This window comes from Canis lupus, chromosome 31, assembly GCF_011100685.1.
Source record: "Canis lupus familiaris isolate Mischka breed German Shepherd chromosome 31, alternate assembly UU_Cfam_GSD_1.0, whole genome shotgun sequence".
Lineage (NCBI taxonomy): Eukaryota > Metazoa > Chordata > Mammalia > Carnivora > Canidae > Canis > Canis lupus.
Genome location: NC_049252.1, coordinates 35,468,036 through 35,485,235, shown reverse-complemented (window position 1 = coordinate 35,485,235; position 17,200 = coordinate 35,468,036). Strand labels below are relative to the sequence as shown.

Here is a 17,200-nt window from a genome sequence, read left to right as displayed (position 1 = left end):
TTTCTCAAAATTCTGGAACTGAGATGTCCAAATTCAAGATGTTGACTGATTTCAGACCTTGATGAGAGCTCTCCTGTTGGCTTGCAGATGACCATCTTCTTACAGTGTCCTCACATGGCTGAGATAAGAAGAGTTTTGGTGTTTCTTCCTCCTTTAACAAGGGCACCAGCCCTATTGGATTATGGACCCACTGTTATGATCTCATTTAACCTTTATTACCTCTTGACAGCCCAATTCTCCAAATACAGTCACATTGAGGATTAGGGATTCAAATATATGAATTTGGGAGGGGGCACATTTCAATCCAAAGCATTCTAATCTGGTTCCCCAAATTCCTGTCTTTCTCACATGCAGAATACATTCATTCCTCTGCAACAGCCCCCAAAAGTCTCAACATGATATCAACAACTCTAAAATCCAGAGTCTCATCTAAACATCATCTAAGCCAGATGTGGATGAGACTAAGGTACAAATCCCCCCGAGGCAAATTCCCCTTCAGTTGTGAAACCAGACAAGGGACATGTTTTGAACATACAACGGTGTAAAAATTATTGCAAAATTTTCAGCTCTTATTGTGTATTTACTCTTCCAGATGAAATTCAGGGTCATTTATTAAGTTAAAAACATTTTAAAAAGCATTTCAATTGGCACTGCATTGAATTTATAGAACAATTTAGGGAGACTGACATCTTTTTAGTATTCAATCATTTTATCTGAAAAATGTGTTTTTGTTTCTGTTTTTCAGTCACTAAAGTAATTTTTATAACCCTTAGATTATACAATTTTTTTCATGTAGGTTCAGCATGTTATTTGTAATGTTTCTGTCTGGGTATGTCATAATTTTAGATGAAAATTATGAAGGAATTTTTCCTTTTCTAATATTTTCTAGTAATATATGGAAAATGTATATAGGAAATCTATTAATTTTACAAATGAACTTTGTGGACTTTTTCTAATTTATCTTTAATATTTTAATTTTTTTCTTTTGATTTTTCTCGGTGTAAAATAATATTCAACAATAATCATAATTATGTTTCCTCATTTGCAATGTTGATCTTCTTTTTATTTCTCTAGTTGCATTGATCAATATTTCTAGATCAAAGCTAAATAATAGTGGTTACGGTGGGAATCACTGCCAATCCCTAATGTTAAAGAGAGCACTTCCAGCGGTTCCCTAGATTACCAGAAAATATATGGTTGTGATAAAATATCATAAAATCATAAAATCATAAAATAGTCATATTAACCATTTTTAAGTATACAGCTCAGGGGCATCAAGCATATTCACATTGTTGTGCAACCATCCCACCATCCACCTCCAGGACTCTTTCTTCTCCAACTGAAATTCTCTCTCCATCAAATACTAACTCTCCATCCCCTCCCCTAGCTCCTGGGAACTACCATTTGGTTTCTGTTTCTGTGAATTTAACTATGCTAGAGACCTCATGTAAGTGGAATCATACAGTATTTCTCTTTTTGTGACTGGCTTATTTTACTCACATAATGTCTTCAAAATTAATCCATGTTGTAGCAGATGTCAGAAAATCCCTCTTTGTAAGACTCAATAATATTCCACTGTGTGGATAGATCACATTTTATGTATCCATTCCTCTTCAAGGAATGCTTGGTTTGTTTCCATCTTTGGTTACTGTGAATAATGCTTCTATGAATGTAAGTTTACGAAGGTTCCTCACTCTTTAATTTGAGATCTATATGGTCAGGAGAGGAGCGAGGGCCATGTGGACAGAATTGAGACTTGGTGTGTGTGGATCAGATTCAAGGTCACGTTTCCAAATTGGAGATCATGGAAGCACCTGAGGTTGGAGCTTTAATGAAAAATTTGAATGGGGCCATGCCCTTGTAGTGAAAATTAGAACATTGTGGGTTAAAAGCACTTAGACAAGCTAAAACCAGGACCTGATGAGTAGGAGGGAAGGATAAGGATAAGAGTAGAGCAATGAACGGGTTGAGATTCTTTCCCTCTGCTCCTCCCCCAACTCATGCTCACCCTCTCTCTCTCTCTCTCTCTCAAATAAATAAATAAAATCTTTAAAAAAAGCATAGAACAATGACTCCATCTGAAGGTCCAGATATACCATATGGAGATTAGATATACCATATGATATACCATACCAGAAGGTTAGATATACCATATGGAGACATCACCCCCTGCAAGACCTCAACCACTGCTTCGCTGCCAAGTTTTATAAAATGTCTCTGTGTCAAGAACAAAACCCTTAATAGCCAACGTAGGCATTGGAATTAGGACCAGGTAATTATTATTTTAAAGCTGAGAATGGTACTAACTACCAGTTATTGAACTCTTTCTGTGTAACAGTAATAAGAAGGGCTTTACGATCCTTATCCCATTTTAATAATCCAGGAAGCTCCTGCACAGAGAAGAGAGTTAAGAGCTAGGTTATGGTGATGAACTGACAAATAGTAGCCAGATTCAAGTCCAGTTTTACTCCTGAGCTGGGCTCATTCATAGCCACTGGGATCTTCTGCCTCAACTCCTGACCTGAAACTAATAGATCACTGGACATAAACTTAGTCAGCTGGGGTTGCTTGTTCAAACTGCAAATGTACATATATTTTTAAAGAAAGTTGGATTGGATCATTGGTTCATAAGCCTGGCTGTACACTGGGATCACTTGGGTACTTATCAAAATTCCACAAGCCTGGGTTATACCCCCAAACAACTTTGAGTCTCATAATTCTATAGATTGTTCTAATAGATATATGGGAAATATTTTTAAAAGATTTTATTTATTAAAACATTTATTTATTTATTTGAGAGAGAAAGGGAACACAAGCGAGGTGAGGGGAGAAGGAGAAGTAGACTCCCCACTGAGCAGGGAGATTGATGTGGGGCTTGATCCCAGGTCCCCAGGATCATGACCTGAGCTGAAGACAGATGCATAACTGATTAAGCCACCCCAGGTGTCCCTGTGGGAGGTATTTTTAACAACACATTGTCAGTAAAAGACAGGTTCTAGTCTTACATGGGCAGATGTCATTGTTTTATGCTGGATCCCTGGTACTCTGGAAGTAAACATGAGAAAAGCCTGAGTCAGAGGCAGCCAACGTTGAGGATCTAGGCTGTGTCTCCTGGAAAGACCATTTAGTTAATGAAGTTTCACATCAAATTAATCAGAGTTTGTTTGACCTTTAACTATATATATATATATATATATATATATATATATATATATATATATATATATAACTTAAAACAGATTCATGATTATGTGAAACCTTGAAATCAGGAGAAATACAGACAGATCTATCTATCTCAGTTACACACTCTTAGTTTTGCAGAGAAGTCTCCTCTCCCCACAATCTAGATTAAGTCATTTCCTGGGCATAATCACGAACATCAATGAAATACAAATAAGAAAGTCCCCTTTTGACTATATCTTTTATTATTCTTCTAAGGAAGGAGAGAAGAAATTTGGCCTTTTTTTTTACTTCTATGGAAAAATGATTTATTTATTGGAACATCAAGGGAAAATAACCTATGAGAAAGATTTTGTCCCTCAAAATAACAGACGTGTGAATCCTCTGAGCTTAAAGAGGTAAGAGTTTGTGCTCATAAGCCTAGATGTTGTGGTTCCCAGTTGGGAAGAAAATGGTTAATGTTTTGGTTTACCTCTATTCTCCCACTCTTTGTGAACAAATCTAAAAATGCTCCCACGTTGTTTAATTTAAATGCACCGCTCCCATTCCAGTCAGAGTGCTCATTCCCGAAGATAGTGGCCAAGTGGGTAATTCCTGGTTTAGGCCTTGAACATCTGGTGGCCTTTGAATTTGATGGCATGTAATTACAGCAGGGGTGGTGGGACAGTTGGGGATTAAAGGGATGTTGTTTAATCTTCCACCATATGTTCCCATTTAACCTCTCCTCCCTCTCCCCTGCACCTGGGTGCTCAGGAAGCATCTTGTGGCTGCCTCTGAAGCCTGACCCTTGGAGGTTTACAGTTTAAAGACAGGCCATCTCTTCCCTTCCAGTACTCAGTGGTTCTGATTTTACGGTCCCTTGTATTTCCATGCCCTGTTCACAAGTTCACTAATCTAAGCAGTATAATTGTGACCCAGAAAGCAAAGAATCTTAGAATTGATTAAGTCTCCCTGGGAAAAAGTACCAGTTCTGCTTTGTCACAGTAACTGCTACCTCATATGCTTCCAGACCTTGCTCACGTAACTTTGTACGTCTTCACGGATGGCGAGTGGGTGGATGGCTGTTAGAAGTTTTTCAGAGCCAGACATAAGCCATATGTTTTTGGGCTAAGATGTTGGAGCTACCTGGTTGGAGGCGTGATGTTCCCACCAGGATGAATGCCAGGGGGTGCATACAAGTGATCAGGCACAGGATGCTCTATTAGATGTCCAGACATCATAAGCACCTCTGAGTCATCTTCTTAGAGCTGTTCTTGGCACATGGTGGAGCTTATAAACGGTGGCTATTCTAGGTGTGTGGAAGCATGCGAGACTGAAGTGCAAACAGCTGCTTTGGGAAATAAAGGCAGGTACAAGAATATGAGTCAGCAAAGCAAAGACTTATGCCCACCGTCCTCTGACTTTTTTCCCATTCCACTACATGTCCTTGGCGCTGGGGAGTCCGGTAGCCAAAAACCACATGTGTTGGTTCTCAAGTAACAATGATTAATGATAATTCTTTTTTTTTTTTTAATAACACTCTCAGGCTTTATATAGAACAAAGATCCTGGGAAAATTGAGTAATGAAACAAACACTCACAAAACTGTCAAGTAAACCAGACTGTTGCTCTATTCTCCATGGGCTCATAGTGTGAGCGCTGGGGGCAGCAGGTGTCACAGACTGAGCAGGAGTGCCCAGAGCTCTCTGGAATCCTGTCTCTGAGCTTGTCATGTAGTCTGTTGTCATGGCAGGGTTTCTAACCCAACCTGTCGGGCTCTGCCGACTGCTACCAAAAATGGCCTCACCTGTGCCCTTGGAAACTTCTGTTCTGATTCTGGTAGATTGTACAGTGATCCCTCAAGATGTCCACTCCCTAAACTCTGGAACCTGTCACTGTTCCCTTAGATGGCAGATTTTGCAGATATGATTCAATTAAGGCTTTTGAGATTGTCCTGGATTACCTGGGTGAGCCGTAAATGCAGCAGCAAGTGTCCTTATAAGAAAGAGGCAGATGCAGAGGCAGATTTGACACAGAGGAAGGAGGAGAGGCCCATACAACTGTGGAGACAGAAATAAGAGAGACGTAGCCACCAGCCAAGGAATGCTGGTGGCTGCTGGAAGCTGGAAGAAGCAAGAAATAGATTCTACTCTAGATATTCCCAAGGGAGCATAGCCCCGGCCACACTCTGGTTTCAGTTCAGTGATGTCAAGTCCAGTTCTGGCCTCTAGAGTTGTGAGAGAATAAATTTCTGCTCTTTAAAGCCATCAAACCTTTGATAATTGTTACAACAGCCACAAGAGGGGATCCCTGGGTGGCTCAGCGGTTTAGCACCACCTCTGGCCCAGGGCATGATCCTGGAGACCTGGGATCGAGTCCCATATCGGGCTCCCTGCATGGACCTGCTTCTTCCTCTGCCTGTGTCTCAGCCTCTCTCTCTCTCTCTTTCTCTCTCTGTGTCTCTCATGAATAAATAAATAAAATCTTAAAAAAAAAAAACAGCCACAAGAAATGAATACTCTAACAGAAGATTAGAGGGACTTGGGCAGTATTTTTTCTTTTTTTAGTATCACATATTTGGCTATGTAGTTTTTCTATAAAATATAAACTGAGGGCAGCCCGGGTGGCTCAGCGGTTTAGCGCCTGCCTTCAGCCTGGGACGTGATCCTGGAGTTCTGGGATCGAGACCCAAGTCGTGCTCCCTGCATGGAGCCTGCTTCTCCCTCTGCCTTGTGTCTCTGAGCCTCTCTCTCTCTCTGTGTCTCTCATGAATAAATAAATAAAATCTTTAAAATATATATATATATATAAACTGAGAGTCTAGTATGGGCTAGATGCCAGGAGGTAGAGAAGCATGAAAATGACATAAAACAAATAATATGCTGAATCATATTATATTGCTAACATTCAACCATTTTGACCTACAAAGTGGTAGTTTTCTAAGACTAAGTTATCAGAGGCAACACAGCCACCACCTGGTTCTCTTAGACACTTACTTTGTAGCTCTGAGCCAACATGTAGAAAGTCTGAGGCTGCCATGCTGTGGGGAAGCCACATGTAGGTGTTCTGCTCAACATCTCCAGCTGAAATCCCAGGTGACAGTAAACAGTAACCTGCAGACACACGAGTGACGATGCCTCAGAAGAATCTTGCCGCCAGACGTTGAGTCACATCTGATCTTCTCGTTGCCCAGATGAGATCCAGACATTCTGGAGCCTGGACGCTCTATTTAAGCTCTATCCCTTCTTACTTCTTGAATCAAGAATGTGTGAGCATAATAAAATGATTTCTTAAAGCTGTAAAGTTTGGGGATAATTTGTTACACAGCAACAAATAACTAAACAGCTTATTTTTTTTCCCCCATGAAAAAAGGAAGCATGTCTACAACATTGTTTTCTGTTGAATAAGAAAGGAGAAAATGGGAATAAAAGCATCTAGGAGTATACTGACAGGGAACAATGACTCATCCTATCCTGGTTCTCTTTGCTTTGGCATCAAAGGTCTTATGATTTAAGGGATGAAATGGATATCACAAATAAGAGGCAGTATTAGGTAATGAGCCATCTAAGCAGTTGTAACAAAGAAATCCCCAAGTACAGTGGCTTAAAGAGAATAGAAGTTGACTTCCCTCTCACGTAACAGTCTAAGACATGGAATAGCTTTTCTCTATGTGATCATTCCTGGAAGCGAGCGATTCCTTTCATCTTGTTCTACTGTTCCCAATGGCTTTGTGCTCATCTGCAAGTTGATCATGTTCCAGCTTAAGGGGAGAGAGAGAGAAAGGGGCTAGTGATTATTTTCCATTAAATGAGGCAGAAACCACATATTAGTTTTGCTCATAGATGCACATAGCCACACTTAGCTGCGAAGGAAATTGGGCACACATAGCTTCTAGAGGGGCCTCCACTGCCCCCTGTAACTCTAGTTCTATGGACAAAAGGGAGAATGAATTTCAATGGGCAAGACACAATTTTTGACATAGATAAAATGGAAAAGGTCTGTAACTGAAGTGAAAAGAAGATAGGACTTGTCACTAGTTTGGGCTTAAAATTTCGGATTCGGCTTTAAGTAGGAAGCACCAGTCACTTGAAGGAAGAGCAGGGTTTCAATGGTAGATATTCCCTTTAATAAGTATGCCAGTGTGAATGAACGACACGCTCCTCTGACTCATTTTGCCTTATTTTAATCATAGTGGTTCTTTTTTTTTTTTTTTTTTAATCATAGTGGTTCTTAAGCAATCAACCAGTTCCCAAGAGCTGACCCTCTCTGGTTCGTGATTCTTTGAGACTTGAAGTTCACTTGACATTGCTCTCAAAAGGATCCCCAGAAGCCAAGGGCACCACTGTTATGTGGCCCTCCTGAGATACACAACTACTGAAGAGTCATGGTGCCACAGTGACTTAACGACTCTGATGTCATTTGCCATGTCCCCAAATTTCAGAATCTGGCTTCACACTTTCATCACTCTTTCCAGAGAAGTCACCTGTGGTGATCAGAATAGGGAATACATAAATATATGATTATTGTCTACATAACTTGGATACTAACAAGGGAAAACTCCCAAAGCTACATGACATATAAGAGAAGGTTTCTTAGAGAATACAGCTTTCAGAGAGATTCTGGTAGTTTGTTAACATTTTAAAACACATGCACAATAACTGGAAGAGCAATTAATTGCTTTGGGTGGTGGTCGAAGAGTCTCTCTGCATGTTGGTGGAAGTTTGGATAGATTGCTCTGGTTGGAAGTGGATTCTCTGGTTCCTGGACTCCCCTGGAGTTTAGGACTGAGGTGAGCAGGCCTAGGATTGAGCTGCCTCAGGAGACAGGTGCAGATACCAGTTGGGGCTGGGCACTGCTTAGCTATGGGAACAATGGGAAACGGGACCCCTGGTTGATGAGATGAGAAGGGGAAAGGCATGGCTTGTTGAAGAGTGCCCTGTAGGTTTATAATATAAAAGTTCTCCCAGTCTGCCAATATTGTCTGGAAATTCTACGCTGCCCTTTAAAGTTAATGGAAAGTTCATTTATTTGCAGGAACCCGAAGAGGAGGGAGTGGGATTGATGTGCGCCAATCCCAAGGCTCAATCTCTGATTATTCTCAAGTATTAAGAAGCAGTTCCATATTCATTTCATCATGCATTTCATTTGGGAAACGAACACCTACTCTGTTAAGGGAAATGTGTTTTGGGCATGGAAAAGTAAATTTCAAGTACCTTCTACTTCTTATATTTCTTTGGGAGTTCTCCTCCGGAGACAGTGAGAGGAATTACTGAGGAAGGCTGGTTTAGCAAATGCTTTTGAGTTGTGTTCAACCTCAGAGGCACAGGCTCCACCCGTGAGAATGTCCAGTGTGCTGGTGTGTTGCTGTGGAGCCAAGAAAGGAACATTTCTAAGTTGCTTCCTAAGAGCTGAGCCATCGTAATGCTAATTTCTCCTTAATTTCATCATTTCTGAATCGGAGTCTCATGATTTCAAACTTACCTGGAGCTAAGTAAGCGTATATGCTTTTTTTCATTTATTTGCAACAGAGAGGCTGGAAGTGGGCTTGAAAGAATGCTATTCTATTTGGATAAGCTAATTGTTAAAAGAAAAATAACTCCCACATCCCAGTGGCTTAACACAGGCTTATTTCTTGCTCTTGGGAGTCTGATGGGGTTCCATGGCTTTCCTGGGTGGTTTTCCTCCAGATGCTAATTGAAGGATGCAGGTTTCTATCATCAAATGGTTCTCAGAGTCCTTCATATTTGATGTCATGGCTGGGAGAGGTGGAATGTACATGACTATACGGGATTCTCTAGGGGCCAGGTGGAAGTGGTATTGCACCTTCATTAATTGACCAGAGCCTAGTAGGATGGTCCCAACCAAATTGCTAAGCAGGTTGGAAAATTGTGACTTCTGTGTGCCCAGGAAGGCACATAGGGATTTGGTGGGCAGCCAGCTAATACCTGACCTTCATAATTAAGGAAAGTTTTATTTTATTTATTTATTTATTTATTTATTTATTTATTATTTATTTATTTATTTTTAAAGATTTTATTTATTTATTCATGAGAGACACACACAGAGAGAGGCAGAGACACAAGCAGAGGGAGAAGCAGGCTCCATGCAGGAAGCCAAATGTTGGGCTCCATCCCAGGACCCCAGGATCATGCCCTAAGCCAAAGGCAGATGCCCAACTGCTGAGCCACCCAGGCATCCCTTAAGGAAACTTTTATGTCATTGATGATTACCAATGATGTGTGCAACCCCCCCACCCCGCCAGGGTAACGTATATATTGTTCTTTTGTTCCTCTAGGGCAGAGTTGGGGGCACAATACAGAAGATCATGGTGCACTCCTCATTGCTGTGAGGCTCATCTTTATTTGCCTCACTCCCCTTCTTCTTCCTCTTTCTCCACTAGCCACCCACTCCAATGTGTCTACTATATGTTCGTGGATACTTGTGTATTCTGTAGAACAAGCAGTGTGGGACATCTTTTCCAACCCTTAATATCAGTATTCATTCTGTTTGTACCATGGTCTCTCACTGTGGTTTATTTGTGTTATTTTGATCACTAGCGATTTTAATACCCATTTGTATATATTCATCTACAATTGCTTATTCAATTTCTCTCTAGGGTTTTAACTTTCTATGGGTTTTAAAAATTGATTTATAATGGTCCTTATGTATTCTGGACATTAATATGCTATTGACAGTTGATGTAGCAAGTGTTTCCTCTTAGTGTGTCTTTTCCCTGGGAACTTTGTGGTGCTCATCACTAGCAAGAAGCTTTAATTTTGATGCCATCAAGTTGGTCCATTAACATATTACTTTGAGGTTTATTCTTTTTGGTTCCTGTTTAAAAAGTCTTGTGCTGATTTTGAGTCATGAAGATGTATTCTTGAATCTTTGCAATTCTCTTTAACTTTCGGGGTTTTAAAGAGTCTGAAGATGACATTTTTACAGGGGATCAGTTGTGAATACAGCTTCATTTTCTCCACAGTAATTCAACTTCTTGCAAGTTATCTGCTAAAGAATTTCTTTTCCCCCATTGCTTTGTGGTGTTGCCTTTATCATACATAAAGCTGGCATGGGATGATCTCTGAGCTTCAGATGTTCCATTGGTCTATTTGTCCAAATCTGTACTAGAACCATCTTGCTTTTATTACAATGGTTTTCTCAAGTCAAGTCCTGACCTTGTTCTTTATTTTCAAGAAGCATTTTAGCATTTTGTGGATCTTATCCCTTCATATAAATGTTAGAGTTCTTATGTTGAATTCATAAAAAAAATCTAGCTGGAATGTTCATTAAGATTGCTCTGAGTGTATATATGAATTTAGGAATAATTGGTATAGCTAGTATATTGAATTGGTTAATTGCTATATTTACTATATTAGGTTTACTGCATTGTGCTAATTTATACCAGAAAGACAGCATAACATTTATTCAGATGATTAAATGAAAAATTTTCCATAAAGGCATTGTGTACTCACTCAAGCTAATTTTTTAAGACATGGATACCACTTTAACAAAATTTAATTGGGGACGTATTCACGTGAGGAGCTTCTATCATATTCCATCACAAATGTCTACGGAAACATGTCCCTTTAAGCCAGAGTTGGCACGCCCTACTTCCATCTCCAACCTCCCTCTCAGATGGAGCTCTTCAGAAAAGTTAAAAGCACCAATCAGTTCAAATACATTAACTGCATTCTGGGGATATAGATTTAAGACATGAACTCTGCCTGAGTAGAAAAATTTCAGCATGTTGGCAGCCCAACAAGACTTAAACAGCATGAACGCTCCGGGAGCTCTGAAACCTCTGTTTTGCTTATCAGAGTAATGCTCATTAAGAACCGAGAAAGCTGAGCGAGCTGTAATGAGTGCTCTTTTGAAGGAAGACTCAACACTCCTCAAACTTCTCCACCAGCATCCTTTGGAACAGAGAGAAAGGAGAATATACACCACAAATGGGCCTACACAGCCAAGGACGGTGTGAGGCCCGTGCAGATTTTCTCTTGAAGGTCTGGGTTTATAGAGTAAAATTTTATTGAAAATTTTAATTCTTCTCCAAAATATGATGATATGATGATTACAGGTTTTTCTAGGCATCATACAGTCTGAAGTAAAGTGGACTCTGGGGCAGGTAGTGCTGTGACTTTGGTTATTTCCAATCCTGCTGTCCAGGGGCCCAATTTGAAGGGAATGGCACTATAATTTTTTTGGTAAGAGTTTGCTTAGGGGTTGTTATGAGCTGAATTGTGTCCCCCTCCAAATTCATATGTTGAAGCTCTGACTCTAATACCATAGGATGTGGCCATATTTGGAGACGAGGCCTTTAAAGCAAATGAGGTCATTAGAATGGACCCTAATCCTTTCTGACTGAGTTCTTATGAGAAGAGAAGGACACGGATGCACACAGGGACCCTGTGAGGACACAGGGAGAGGATGGCATCTACATGCCCAGGAGAGAGGCCTCAGGAGGAAGCAGCCCTGCCCACACCTTGACCTCAGATGTCCAGCCTCCAGGACCATGAATAAAACAAGTCCCCTGTGCCAGCCCCCAGTCTGTGCTATTCATTATGGCCGCCTGAGCCCTCTGAACATCCGTATAGGGATGGAGGGCAGAATTACAGGAATGTGGGTTAGCTCAGATTTTTATGAGCTATGTTTCCAACTTGGTGGTTCTCTATCCTGGTTGTGTCCTTCTACAAATTACGGGCTCTTGGTATAAAGACAGTAGAGAGGTTGGCATGGGTCCAAGGAGAGAAGAAGGGTATGGGAAGATTAGTGGGTGGTGTAGGGTACATGATAATGGGGAGCTGGGAACTCTATCTAGAGGGGAAGTAGTGACTTTCTAGAGAATGCCGAGGAAAGAGGGTGCACTGCTCCCACCATGACCCATATGAAGCATTAGCATAATAAACAGGAAAGATTGTTCCGGTGGTGCCAGGGCCTGGGTGACCGATAGGACTTGGAGGCAGCACAGCTAGGGACAAACAGAGCTGGGCTTTAAATGAACCAATCTGAGAGCCGCTGGCCGCCCAGGGGTGACAGCGAAGGGAAGTTCAGTGAAGCATGGTTTTCTCAGCATGGACTGGAAAGGAGGCCGGGTGTGGGTCATCGCTGGGAACCTGCGTGGCAGGGGGCTCAGAATCTATGGTCTGGGGGTGGGAGGGCTGAGCAGCAGGGGCAGGAACCTCACTGACCTCACACACACAGCTCACAGGAAGCTGGGAAGGCACTCAAGCCAAGCAGGACATTGGCTGGTGCATTTTCAACAACCTTTACGAGGGCTTCCTCCTGACTCAGGGAAGGTTCTGGAAGGGAAATCGACCTGTGGTCCAGTCACATCAGCCACTGCACTGGGATGTGTTCACTTTGCTTCTCCTGGACACTGAGCTGCTCTGGGCGCTTGAGTGGGGCCTGGGCGACAGGCATGGGAAGCAGCGTCAGCTTCTGGAAGGTGAAGGATCAGGGAGAGGACAACAGGTGGTCATACAAGGAGGGACCCGGCAGCAGTTTTTGGGGTGATTTGCAGGGAGGACGGAGGCCTGTGACTGGACCGTAGAATCTGTCCACAGGGAGACGGGAGCCTGTCGGTGATATTACAGAACCCGAAGCTGTAAGATTTGAAAACAAACAATTATTTTAGCAGAAAATGAGAGACCAGCTTCAAGTTTTCTTGTTAAGGGCTTGTTTCTAAACAGCTGAATAATTACTGTCGTCTATTTAAGATTTCCAGATGGTTTCTAAAATTTTCTGCTTTCTTCAAAATTTCTCAGTCTTTTTACACTTGTCTCAAAGATTGCTATAACATTTCTAATTGGATCATTGCATTTACAACAAACATTTCTGGAAGGCCCACTCTGCTAAGCGCTGGTGAGTGAGATGCATAATAACTTCCAGGGTTTATTTTAAGAGGAGACGGTGCTTGTATGACTTGGTGTTCTTAGGATTTTGTTTTGTTCATAATATTCACTGTTAAATCGGCATTGACAAATACAATAGTGATTTGATAAATTCTCTAGTTCTGGATAAAATGGAACACTTCATACTTTTGCCCTAAGAATGGTATTTTAAGTTGACCTTAAAACACAGTTTAGTAACAACTCGCACTTTCTTACTCTACATGAGTAGTATGTATGGATTTTTGTTTTCTTGCAGAAAAATTAAGTCTTTTTGAGGATTCTATAGCTTCCGATTTTTTTCGCTTAGAAAATTAAGCAAGTCTATCTCAAGTTCTTGGAGTGGTCACCGCAGACATGACCTTGTCTGTTATAAATATTTGTCATCGACGTTATGTTTCGGGACCATTAGGGACAGAGGGGATCCAGGGCTGCGGCCCCTACACCCTTCCCAGCCTCCCTCACCTGGTTCACGCAGCTGATTCCACAAGTCTGTGTCAGGGGCCGCTGAGCCTCCTGCCTTTTCCAAACACAGTCTTGCATTTCCTGCATTTTTCCATTCCCTTTCTACTGATTCTGCGAAGTCTTTCCTGAGAGTCCTCACGGAGTACATGTTTTCTTCCCTTTGTGTATTCACTACATTCTTAACTTTCTTTTGAGGGACCGTATTTCCGTTTTGAATTATAGATACGTTCCTATACAGATACGTTCCTACTGCTCTTGATAAATTACAATTTTTGAAGACTATGGCTGCTAAAGATAGACAGACACATGGCGAGAGATACGAATATAGAAAAAGATACAGAAATAAACATAAATACAGGTATAGATATTGCTCCTTCAGTAGAGCCTGTGCCCTATGAGGCCAGGGAGTTTTGTCTGCTTCGATCGTTGCAGCACTCCCAGCATCTAGAACACACCTGTTCTGGGTTGAACGCCCACCTGTGTGTCATTGGAGCGCCCAGAGCTCTCCTGCATGGGGTGCACGCGCACACTGAGATGTGATCACCTGTTCCCTGTCCCTTCCCCACTGCGTCCCGAGCTCCTTAAGGGCAGGCCTGGGCATCATTTATTGTTGTGTTCCTGTATTTTCTACTATGTGATTGACAATTATAAACATACAAGATGGAGATGTATCTGGAGTGTCCCCAAGAACTGAGAGATGGATGACATTGGTGATCGGATGCAAATCTCATGGCTCAGTCACACCTTCCTTCATGTCTTTACGCAATGTCACTTCAAGAGTGAGGTCTCCCTAGGGGTGTCGCCCTGAAAGTAAGACCAGTGTGCTCCCCCACTCCGCACTCCCTTTGCCCTTTTATTTTCCTCCAAAATACTTATGAGCACACCCTACGTTTGCAGGTTTTTCTTACCTGCCTCCATGAAGTCAGGGATTCTCTTTTCTCCCTGCACAGATAGCAGGTGCTCCAAATATTTGATGCATGAATGGGAGGCTGAAGTATGTTATCAAAATATACCTTAGGAATCATTCAAGACTTTTTATGATTTTTAAAAATAAACATTTAAAATCAGCCATGAGGAAAGGACAGGCTTGTCTTTTCTCTGGATATGTTCCAGACCCATGTTTTTTTTTTTTTGTTTTTTTTTCTGTTTGGGACTCAGCCTTCTGGTTTGAAGTTTCCATTGTTGGAGCAAACTTCCCCAGGTGGTGTGCCACTTGTGCCCCCCTCCCGAGCTTCACTTCTCCCCTGCTTGGAGCACCTCAGCCCTTCACCTAATCTCCTTGCTCCCACTACCAACCCCACCCCCCATGTACTGTGAGGATAAAGGAGTTGGATATAGAGGGTTCTTTTTTTTTTTTTTAAAGATTTTATTTATTCGTGAGACACACACACACACACACACACACACAGAGGCAGAGACACAGGCAGAGGGAGAAGCAGGCTCCATGCAGGGAGCCCGACGTGGGACTCGATCCTGGGTCTCCAGGATCAGGCCCTGGACTGAAGGTGGTGCTAAACCACTGAGCCACCCGGGCTGCCCCCAGATAGTTCTTTAAAGGCCTTGGTGGCTTCATTCTTGGGGATGCCATGAGTCTCTCTCATGCTCTGGAGAGGGTGAGGGGGTTAGATGGAGCGGAGGACCCCTGAGCCCCCGTGTCCGCCCCAGCCCCTCTGGGGCCTGGCCTCCTCTTCTTGGCTTCATCCCCTCCCCAGCCAGGGACCATCCCAGGGTGCTAGCTATGATCCCCTCTGTGGCCAGGGCCCGGGGACCCCGCCAGCAGCACACAAGAGGCGTTCACGAAGATCAGGGACCATGGGTCACATATACTCAGAGGCCTGTGATGTGCTCTTCATTTCACTTGTTTTCACTGGCTCCATTTTGTGTTTGTTATTTTTTTTTATTGTGATGAAATACATGTAACATAAAATGCACTATTTGATCCATTCTTAAATGTATAATTCAGGGGCCCTGAGCACCTTCATGTTGCGCCCCCATCACACCGTCCTGTGTGTGTGCCATCTTTTGACATTTGCGTCCTAACCAATTATTTCTGGCTCTCTGTCAGTCATCGGGGACAGAGCTGGACAGTGAGGGGCATTCAATAAAAAATGAGGTTTAAGGAAAAATGGCTCTGCAGGAAACAGGTGCAACGCAGGGAGGCTCATTCCTCCTGGTCACTTCCACTCAGGGCCAGCAGAGGGGGCCGGTGGGCCAAGTCCCTGCGCATCCCGCCCGGAGGAGGAAGACGGGGCGGCAGGTGCCTGGGAGCCAGGCCAGCAGCCCCCACAGCAGAAGCTCCACACCGTGTAGGGAAACTGAGCCAAGCCACGTTGTAGTTGTTCAAAGTCAACTTTTCCCACCAATTTTCATCGTTTAAAGAAATAATCAAAGACGAACAAGGCGGGGGGGGGGGGCTTCTTTCTTGGATTCCCAGGCTTTTTGCCCCAGGGGGTAGTTAGCAGCATCACTTGGGTATTTTTTTTTTCTTATTAATACAGTATTTATTTGTCTTCCTTGTGTCAAACCCTGAGCCGACCACTTTCCCCAGGCTGCCGGGGGACGTATAGGGAAAGGAACACACGGGGCAGACAAGACGTGGGAGCAAGACCTATGGGAGGTGGAGACGACTCCTTCACATGGCCAAGAGGATGAGAAAGGCCCCCATCAGGCAAAAGAGCCCCGTGGCCTCCGAGAGCGCAAAGCCCAGAATGGCGTTGAGAGGGGCTGTTGCTTCAGAGAGGGATTCCTGGCATAACCAATGAGGAGGCTCCCAAACACAGTCCCAGTTCCAGCCCCGGAGACAGCCGGCCCTACAGTGGCAGCCCCAGCCCCAGCCCCAATGGACTTGGCTGCTGTGTCCATGTCCCTTGAAATGGTGCTGGTTTGGAAGCTGCGGCTGGGAAGAAGTGAGGTCAGGGGACGTGGGGCTGCCCAGCTGCCGAGGCTTAATCTGTCCGTGTCTCCGGTGGTTTTAGCATCACTGCAGACAGGGATGGGCCTAACAGCTGAGAGGTGCTCCGGACCAAGAAGGGGGTGGAGATGAACTTTGCACAGGTGTGCATTTCCAGGGGATGAGGGGCTGTAGCAGGAGAGCTGCTCCTGGTGCAGAGACGAATGAGAGCCACTTGGGTATTTTAAACTGGACAGATCTTGGGTGTTCTAGTGCCACCTGAGTCGGGGAGAAAGACCCATGCTGGGCTGCCAATCTCAGTGTGAAATGTAAGGAGTAAGGGAAAGTGAGGATATGGAGCGGGCGTCTCTTGTGTCTGGAATGGTGTGGGACATGTCTGTGAACGCCGGGGGCCGCCACGGAGTGTCACCGCGTGGCACCTGCAGCTGCTCACTATGTTCCTTGGAGAAGACGAAGAAGTCAGGACTCCCTGGCTCCTCGCTCCCGAAGTGAACTTGGCTGTGAGTAACAGAAGGCCAGTCCATCTGCCCGGAGCGTCTATGTGGGCCAGCCACGTTCCACGGTCCACACAGGCAGCTAGAACGTTTTTTTAGCAGATCACCCAAGGTAGAAAATAGAATCCTGGCGATTACAGCCACGGACAGATACGAATGGGTGGGGATTGTCAACAAAGAAAGTAAAGAAGACAACTCAATTCTGTTTAAACCTGATCACTTAGAATTAGTTGAGAAGAAAACTCAAACACAAAGCTACAAAAAAATCCAAGCAAAAAAAAAAAA

General features: G+C 43.3%; 1 pseudogene; it reads right to left on the bottom strand.

Moving 5' to 3' along the window:
* Positions 1 to 16,142: 16,142 nt before the first annotated feature.
* Positions 16,143 to 16,614, bottom strand: LOC119867026 (annotated as a pseudogene).
* Between the last annotated feature and the right edge of the window lie 586 nt (positions 16,615 to 17,200).